Here is a 10223-nt window from a genome sequence, read left to right as displayed (position 1 = left end):
ATTTTCTTCTTTTAAATGCACACTCTTCATTTTTCAATTGGAAAAATTGAAACATTTAAATAAAATTTTAAGTAAAATTAAGCTCTAGCGGAGCTTAAACAAACCAGTTTGTCCAATGAAAAGTTTTCCAACTCGATGGGGAAAGAGATACCTCGACAGTTTTGTTAGACTGAGACCGGAATCCTATGCGGGAGAGAAGCGGCCACACGGTCCCTGCAAACCCCCGCGGCACGAGGCGAAGCGCGCGTGCGGGGAGAGCGGCGGAGACAGCGGGCTGGGCGGGAGTCCGCCTCGAGCTCTCCCCGTCTCTGGGCCGGCGTTTCCTCCGGCGGAATCCGGGACGCGCCGCCTCCTCGGCGAAAGCCTCCTGGGCCGAGGCGCGCGGCCTTGCCGAGGTGGTGGCCGCGCTAAACACCGACCTTCGTCGCTCAGCGCGCGCGGGGAAGCACTGCGCAGGGCCTGGGCGGCCTCCCCCGCCGGAGAACGCTCAGGGCAGCCCGGGGGCAGGTTTGCGGCTGTCTCGGCTCCGGAATTGGTTTCCCAGGGGGCCGAGGCGTCAGCGCCGTTCCCTGCCTCACGTGGTCCACCTCAGGCAGTGGCCCATTTCCCACGGTGGCCCAGCTCTGGCCACACGTCCGGGCGGCCCCAGCGCAGGACGCGGCCTCCGCCCGGAGCCGGCCTTCCTGCCGCCGACCGGCTGTGCCGCGCCGGGTCCGCGCGGAAGCTCTCGGCCCGGAGGAGGCCCGCCGCCCGCGGGTGGTGTGGGCCCAGCATGCAGGCCGGAGATACCGTGGGTGACGGGGTGGGTGTGACGGCGGTGCGCATCAGCCCGGGCTGGCTGTGAACGCGCGCTGCGGCCTCGTGGTGTGCGCGCCACGCTGTGAGGAGGCGAGGAACGGACGGGGCCGAGGCGGGGGGCGGGGCCTGTCCCCTCCAGGCCGAGGGCCGCGTGCGAGGGCAGGCGCGTCACGCAAGATGGCTGACTTGCAGGTGACTGACCCACTTACCTCCGCTGTGAATAGCGCCAGTTCTGTTACCGAGGTTGATGTTGGGGCCCAGTGCCTCTGTGGAGTACAGGTTGGAACCTGTACATCGGTTTTAAAAGGTCTAAGTGTCTTCAACACCTTTAGATTATGCTCAAGTGTTCTTCAAAGTGGTTCTTCCAGCACTTGGCGTTCTGTGTTTGAAAACACAGAACGCCAGATGTCGATTTACCTATTTGCTATACTTACGTTTTTATTACATTTTTAATATTTAAGTATATGCATGCTGCAGAAAATTGTACATATAATTATACTACTTGATGCATTTTTACAAACCTAAAGCACTTCGGTAATCAGCTCTGAGACTGGGGGCGGAGGGGAAGGACCTTGCCAGCATTCTAGTTCTCCTACACCCCTGTCCTCACTCTACCACCAAGAGTGACCACTATCGGGGCTTCTAGCATAAAAGATTTTCCTTATTTTGAACTTTATCTAAATGGAATCGCACAGTATGTACTCTTTTCTGTCTGACTTCTTTTGCTCAGTATTATGTTTACGAAATTCGTTATTCCTTGTTATGCTCGCACGTTATACTTCATTTATTCTTATTGCTGTGTAGTGTTTTGTTGCATGACCATAACACAATTCCACTATAATGTGCATTTGCACAGTTTTCAGTTTGGGGCTGTTATAAATGCTGCTACTGTGAACATTGTAGCAGGTGCTTTTCGGGGCACGTAAATGTGCATTTCTGTTGGGATTATATACATGAGTGAAATTTGCTGGGCCTTAGGGAGTAAATATGTTCCACTTTAGTGAATACTGCCAAACAGGTTTTCAAAGTAGTTATGCTAATTTATACTCCCACCCTCAGTGTATGAAAGTTCCAGTTGCTTCACATCCTCATGAATACCTGGTAATTTTCATGTTTTCATTCTAGCCCTTCTCCTGGGTGTACATTTTCCTGATGACTAATAAAGTTGAATACATTTTCTTTTGGCCATTTGGATACTCGTTTTTGCAAAGTGTCAGTTTAGATTTTGGCCAATTTTCTAAATTGGGTATCTTTTTGTTATTGATTTTAAGATATTTAAAAATACATATTCTAGAGATGAATCCTATGTTGGGTATATGTATTATAAAGAATATCTTCTCCTAGTCTGTGGGTTGCCTTTTTCCATAATGGCTGTGATAATTTATAGTTCCACCAACGGTGTAGAAGAGTTCCCCTTTCCCTGCATTCTCACCAGTATTTGTTATTCTCAGTTATTTCAATAATGGCCAGTCTAACTGGGGTGAGATGATATCTCAATGTGGTTTTGATTTGCATTTTCCTGACGCTAAGTGATGTTGAGCATTTTTTTATGTACCTGTTGGCCATTTTTTTATGTACCTGTTGGCCATTTGTATGTCTTCCTTTGAAAAATGTCTATTCATCTCCTTTGCCAATTTTTAAATTGGATTATTTGCTTTTTACTGTATAGTTGTTTGAGTTCCTTATATATTCTGGGTATTAATCCCTTGTCGGATGTATAGTTTGGAAATATTTTCTCCAATTCTGTGAGTGTCTTTCCAATTTTGTAGGTTGTCTTTCCAATTCTGTAGGTTGTGTTTCTTTAGCTGTGCAGAAGCTTTTTAGTTTGATAAAACCCGATTTATTTTTTCTTTTGTTGCTTATGCTTTGGGAGTCTTATTCATAAAGTCTTTGACCACTCCTATTTCTTGGAGTGTTTCATCTATGTTTTCCTTTAGTAATTTTATGGCTTGGGGTCTTATCTTTAAGCCATTTGGAGTTGATTTTGGTATGTGGTGAGAGGTACAGGTCCAGTTTCATTCTTCTGCATATGGATGTCCAATTTTCCCAGCACCATTTATTACAGAAGCAGTCTTCTCCCCAATGTATGTTCTTCAAAGATCAGTTGGCTGTAAGTATGTACGTTGATTCCCGGATTTTCTATTCTGTTCCATTGATCCAAGTGTCTGTTTTTTAATTTTAAGTTGTGTAGTGTTATGCCTCTGGCTTTATTTATTTATTTATTTATTTATTTATTTATTTATTTATTTATTTATCTTTGCTCAGGATTGCTTTGGCTATTTGGGTCTTTTGTTGTTCCATATGAATGTTAGGATTGCTTTTTCTATTTCTGTGAAGAATGTCATTGGTATTTTGAAGGGGACTGTATTGAATCTGTAGTTTGCTTTGGATAGCATGGACATTTTCACAATATCAATTCTTCCCATCCAAGAGCATGATATCTCTTTCTACCTTTTTATGGTCTCTTTAATTTCTCTCCGTAGTATTTTGTAGTTCTCATTTCAGAGATCTTTCACCTCCTTCGTTAAATTGACTACTAGGCATTTTATTTTTCTGGCCACTATTGTAAATGGGATTGCTTTCTTGATTACTACTACTACTGCTAGTTTATCAGAGTATAAAAATGCTACTGATTTTTGGGTGCTGATTTTGTATCCTACAACATTACTAAAATTGTTAATCAGCTCATCTAAGAGTTTTTTGATAGAGTCTTTAGGTTTTTCTCTATATAAGATCATGTTGTCTACAAACAGGGACAGCTTGACTTTGTCTTTTCCAATCTGGATGCCCTTTATTTCTTTCTCTTACCCGATTACTCTGGCTAGTACTTCCAATACTGTGTTAAGTAGGAGTGGTGAGAGTGGGTATCCTTGTCTTGTTCCTGTTCATACCCACAAGCTCTACCTGTGGTATGATGTATGATTATTTTCATTAGTTTCAAGAAATTTTTTCTTTCCTGTTTAATTAGTTCTCAGACCCATAGGTCATTCAGGAGCCTGTTGTTTAGTTTCCATGCACTTGTATAGTTTCCACAGTTTTGCTTGTCATTGATTTCCAGTTTCAATCTGTTGTGCTCTGAAAAGATACTTGGAAGGATTTCTAATTTTTAAAAACTTTCTAAGACTTGATTTGTGACCTAACATGTGGTTTATCCTGGAGAATGTTCCATGTGCTGATGAGAAGAACGTATATTCTGTAGTTGTTGGATGAACTGTTCTGTAGATATCTGCCAGGTCCCGTTGGTCTAAGGTGTAGTTTAAATCCTGAGTTTCTTTGTTGATTTGTTTCCTGGAAGATCTGTCCAATGCCGAGAGAGGGGTGTTCAGGTCACCCACTATTATCATATTAGGGTCTCTGTCTTTTTTTAGTCTGAGAGTGTTTGCTTTACATATCTGGGTGCTCCAGTGTTGGGTGCATACATATTTGTGATTTTTATGTCTTCTGACTGGATAGATCCCCTTATCATTATGTAGTGGCCTTCTTTGTCTCTTTTTATGGTTTTTGGTTTAATGTTTATTTTACCTGATATAAGAATAGCTATTCCTGCTTGTTTGGGGTTTCCATTTGCATGGTATATCTTTTTCCATCTCTTCACTTGTAGTCTATGTGTGTTTTTACAGGTGAGGTTAGTCTCTTGATGACAGCATATTATTAGCTTTTTAATCCAATTAGTCTCTGTCATTTGAATGGAGAGTTTAATCCATTTACATTTAGGGTTGTTATTGACAGGAGTTGCTTTACTCTTGTCATCTTATTGCTTTTTGTTTAAATATGTTAAATATCTTTTGTCCCTTTCTTCCCCTCTTATTTTTCATCTTCAATGTTAGTTGGATTTTTGAGGTGGCATGATTTAGCTTCTCTCTCTTCATTGTTTGCATTTTTATTTTAGTGTCAGATTTTGCTCTTTCTTTTGTATCTGTGATAGTGATTATTATTTTTCAGATTCCAGATGCAGGATTCCTTTGAGAATTTCTTGCAGGGCGGGTCATGTGGTGGTGAACTTCCACAATTTTTTTGTTTGTCTGGGAAATACATTATTTCTCCCCATTTCTGAAGGATAACCTTGCTGGGTATAGAATTCTTGGTTGGCAATTATTTTCTTGTAGTATTTTGAATATATCATCACATTTTCTTGTGGCCTGTAAGGTTTCAGTTGAGAAGTCTGCTGTTATTCATTTTTTTTTTTTTTTGATTTATAAAGAAAACAAGATTTATTGCTTACAGTTTCTGAGGCTGGGAAGTCCAAAGTCCAGGGAACACATTTAGTGAAGCTCTTGGTAGTGGCAACAGTGACCCAGGGTCTCACGTTGCAAGATGGCAGAAGGGGAGAGAGCCAGCTCCTGGTGTGCTCTCCTTTTTTTAAATTTTATTTTATTTTAAATTTTATTCTGCTGTTATTCTGATGGGGTCTGTCTTGAAGGTGACATGACACTTTTCTCTTTCTGCTTTTAGAATTCTCTCTTTGTGTTTGAGCTTTGCCAGTTTGACGATAATGTGTCTTGGAGAGGATGTTTTTGGTTGAATCTGTTTGGGGATCTTTGGGCTTTCTGGATTTGAAGGTCTGCATCTCTCACTATACCTGGGCAGTTTTCTGTTATTATTTCCTTGAACAGGTTTTTAATACTTTTTTCTTTCTCCTCCTCTTCTGGAATACCCATGATTCAGATATTTGTGCACTTGTCTGCTAGCTCTGTAGATTTTCTTCTTCTTCTTCTTTTTTTTTTTTTTTGTCTTTTTCATGACCGGCACTCAGCCAGTGAGTGCACCGGCCATTCCTATATAGGATCCGAACCCGCGGCGGGAGCATCACCGTGCTCCCAGCGCCGCACTCTCCCGAGTGCGCCACGGGCTCGACCCTTTCTTCATTTTTTAAAATTCTTTTTTCCTTTTTTTGTCTGCCTGGTTTATTTCAAGAATGCCATCTTCGAGATCTGAAATTCTTTCTTCTGCTTGCTCTACCCTGCTGCTGAAACTCTCTGTTGTGGGTTTTGGTTTTTTCTGTTTGTTTGTTTGTTTGTTTGTTTAAAGATGACTGGTAAGGGGATCATAACCCTTGACTTGCTGTTGTCAGCACCGTGCTCCCTGAAGTGAGCTAACCAGCCATCCCTATATAGGAATCTGAACCCATGGCCTTGGTGTTATCAGCACCACACTCTCCCAATTGAGCCACAGGCTGGCCATCTTTTGTGTTTTTTTATTTGAGTGTATCCTTCAGTTCTAGGACTTCTGCTACATTCCTTTTTAAGGTATTAGTGTCTTTGTAAATTTCCTCCTTCATATCCTGGATATTTTTTCTTGTTTCATTGTTTTCTCTAATAAAGTCTTCTCTTATCTCTGAGTTTTCTGAAGGTTGTTGCTCAGAATTCCTTTGCAGACTATTGTAGACTTTCCTGCTATATGTGATCTGGTACTTGAGTATTACTGTAGTCCTTTGGTCATATCATATCTTCTTGTTTGTTTGTAGTTCTAGTATTTTTTCATTTACGTTTAGTAATCTGGTAGGGCACTTGTTTCTTCTATTATTCTGGAGTGGGCTATGAGGACAAAGACCTTCCTATATCTGTAGGCTCTGTGCAGTTGAGTGCACAGTACGCTGCCTGTAGGGTAGCCCTGGCTGCTATTGTGGTGGTGACCCATCCTTAGTGTGGCATTAGGTGTGGCAGTGGCTGTGGTAGACAACCGTGGCTCCTACTCAGGCCATGGGTGGGCCTCTCTGGGGCTTGGGTCTGGGCCTGTGGTGGTGGCGCATGGGTTGGCGCTCACCTTGGCTCCTGCTTGGGCAGTTGGGCAGGCCTCTCCCTGGTTGTTGTTGATTCATAGAAGTCAAGTTGACACTTTTTAAAAAAAATTTTAATTTTAATTTTAATTTTAAATTTTTAAAAATATTATTTTGTCAATATACAATGTGGTTGATTATTGTGGCCCATTACCGAAACCTCCCTCCCTCCTCCCTCTCCCCCCTCCCACCCAACAATGTCCTTTCTGTTTGCTTGTCATATCAACTTCAAGGAATTGTAGTTGTTATATCACCCCCTGCCCCGGCTTTTTTGTGTGTGTGTGTGTGTGTGAATTTATTTATTTATTTTTAGTTCCCACCAATAAGTGAGAACATGTGGTATTTCTCTTTCTGTGCCTGACTTGTTTCACTTAATATAATTCTCTCAAGGTCCATCCATGTTGTTGCAAATGGCAGTATGTCATTCGTTTTTATAGCTGAGTAGTATTCCATTGTGTAGATGTGCCACAGTTTCCTTATTCACTCATCTGATGATGGACAGTTGGGCTGGTTCCAACTCTTGGCTTTTGTAAAGAGTGCTGCGATGAACATTGGGGAACAGGTATACCTTTGACTTGATGATTTCCATTTCTCTGTGTATATTCCCAGCAGTGGGATAGCTGGGTCATATGGCAGATCTATCTGCAATCGTTTGAGGAACCTCCATACCATTTCCCATAGAGGCTGCACCATTTTGCAGTCCCACCAACAATGTATGAGAGTTCCTATTTCTCCTCAACCTCACCAGCATTTATCGTTCAGAGTCTTTTGGATTTTAGCCATCCTAACTGGGGTGAGATGGTATCTCAAGGTAGTTTTGATTTGCATTTCCCGAATGCTGAGTGATGTTGAGCATTTTTTCATATGTCTGTTGGCCATTCATATATCTTCCTTAGAGAAATGCCTACTTAGCTCTTTTGCCCATTTTTTAATTGGGTTGCTTGTTTTTTTCTTGTAAAGTTGTTTGAGTTCCTTGTATATTCTGGATATTAATCCCTTGTCGGATGTATATTTTGCAGATATTTTCTCCCACTCTCTTGGTTGTCTTTTAACTCTGTTAATTGTTTCCTTTGCTGTGCAGAAGCTCTTTAGTTCGATGTAATCCCATTTGTTTATTTTTCCTTTGGTTGCCCGTGCTTTTGGGGTCGTATTCATGAAGTCTGTGTCCAGTCCTATTTCCTGAAGTGTTTCTCCTATGTTTTCTTTAAGAAGTTTTATTATTTCAGGGTGTATATTTAATTCTTTAATCCATTTTGAGTTGACTTTAGTGTATGGTGAAAGGTATGGGTCTAGTTTCATTCTCCTGCATATTGATATCCAGTTCTCCCAGCACCATTTGCTGAAGAGGCAGTCTCTTCCCCAGTGTATAGGCTTGGTGCCTTTGTCAAGATCAGATGGCTGTAGGTGTGTGGGTTGATTTCTGGGTTCTCTATTCTATTCCATTGATCAGTGTGTCTGTTTTTATGCCAGTACCATACTGTTTTGGTTATTATAGCTTTGTAGTATAGTTTAAAGTCAGGTAGTGTTATGCCTCCGGCTTTATTTTTTTTGCTCAGCGTTGCTTTGGCTATGCGTGGTCTTTTGTTATTCCATATAAATGTCTGGATAGTCCTTTCCATTTCTGAGAAAAATGTCATTGGAATTTTGGTGGGGATTGCATTGAATCTGTATATCACTTTGGGTAGTATGGACATTTTCACTATGTTGATTCTTCCAATCCAAGAACATGGGATATCTTTCCATCTTCTTGTATCCTCTCTGATTTCTCTCAGCAGTGGTTTGTAGTTCTCATGATAGAGATTTTTCACATCCTTGGTTAACTCAATTCCTAAGTATTTTATTTTTTTGGTGGCTATTGTAAATGGGCAGACTTTCTTGATTTCTCTTTCTGCATGTTCACTATTGGAGAATAGAAATGCTACTGATTTTTGTGTATTGATTTTGGAACCTGCTACTTTGCTGAAGTCATTTATCAACTCCAAGAGTTTTTTTGTAGAGGTTTAGGCTGTTCGATATATAGGATCATGTCATCTGCAAACAGGGACAGTTTGACTTTATCTTTTCCAATCTGGACGCCCTTTATTTCCTTCTCTTCTCTGATTGCTCTGCTAGTACTTCCAACACTATGTTGAATAGGAGTGGTGAGAGTGGGCATCCTTGTCTAGTTCCTGTTCTTAAAGGAAAAGCTTTCAGCTTTTCCCCATTCACTATGATATTGGCAGTGGGTTTATCATATATGGCTTTAATTATGTTGAGATACTTTCCATCTATACCTAACTTATAGAGGGTCTTTGTCATGAATGAGTGCTGAACTTTATCAAATGCTTTTTCAGCATCTATAGAGATGATCATATGGTCCTTGTGTTTTATTTTATTAATATGGTGTATCACATTTATTGATTTGCATATGTTGAACCAACCTTGCATCCCTGGGATGAATCCCACTTGATCGTGGTGAATAATTTTACGTATGTGTTGCTGTATTCTGTTTGCTAGTATTTTAGTGAGGATTTTTGCATCTATGTTCATCAAGGATATTGGCGTGTAGTTTTCTTTTTTGGTTATATCTTTACCTGGTTTTGGTATGAGGATGATGTTTGCTTCATAGAATGAGTTTGGGAGATTTGAGTCTGTTTCAATCTTTTGGAATCGTTTGTAAAGAATCGGTGTCAATTCCTCTTTGAATGTTTGGTAAAATTCTGCTGTGAATCCATCTGGTCGTGGGCTTTTCTTTGTTGGGAGCCTTCTGATAACAGCTTCAATCTCCTTTATTGTTATTGGTCTGTTCAGGTTTTCTACATCTTCATGGCTCAGTTTTGGGAGCTTGTGTGTGTCCAGAAATTTATCTATTTCCTCCAGATTTTCAAATTTGTTGGTGTATAGTTGTTAATAGTAATCTCGAATGATTCCCTGTATTTCAGATGAATCCGCTGTAATATCACCTTTTTCATTTCTAATTTTTGTTATTTGAATCTTTTCTCTTCTCTCTTTTTTTTGTTAGCCATGCTAATGGTTTGTCAATTTTATTTATCTTTTCAAGAAACCAACTTTTTGATTCATTGATCTTTTGTATTGTTTTTTGGGTTTCAATTTCATTAAGTTCTGCTCTGATCTTAATGATTTCTTTCCGTCAGCTAACTTTAGGTTTGGATTGTTCTTGTTTTTCTAGTTCTTTAAGGTGAAGTCTTAGGTTGTTCTCTTGCCATCTTTCCATTCTTCTGAGGTGAGCATTTAATACAATATATTTCCCCCTTAATACTGCTTTTGCAGTATCCCACAGGTTTTGGTATGATGTATCATTATTTTCATTAGTTTCAATAAATTTTTTGATTTCCTCCTTGATTTCTTCTTGGACCCATATGTCATTAAGTAGAATGCTGTTTAATTTCCATGTGTTTGTATATTTTCCAGAATTTCATTTGTTATTGATTTCTGGTTTTAATCCATTGTGGTCTGAGAAAAGACATGGGATAATTCCAATTTTTTTGAATTTGTTGAGTCTTGATTTGTGACCTAATATGTGATCTATCCTGGAGAATGATCCATGTGTTGATGAGAAGAATGAATATTCTGAGGTTGTTGGATGGAATGTTCTGTAGATATCTGCCAAGTCCAATTGGTCTAGAGTCTTGTTTAGATCTTGTATTTC

This window comes from Cynocephalus volans, chromosome 6, assembly GCF_027409185.1.
Source record: "Cynocephalus volans isolate mCynVol1 chromosome 6, mCynVol1.pri, whole genome shotgun sequence".
In the NCBI taxonomy this organism is placed as follows: domain Eukaryota; kingdom Metazoa; phylum Chordata; class Mammalia; order Dermoptera; family Cynocephalidae; genus Cynocephalus; species Cynocephalus volans.
This window is presented reverse-complemented; position numbering follows the sequence as displayed.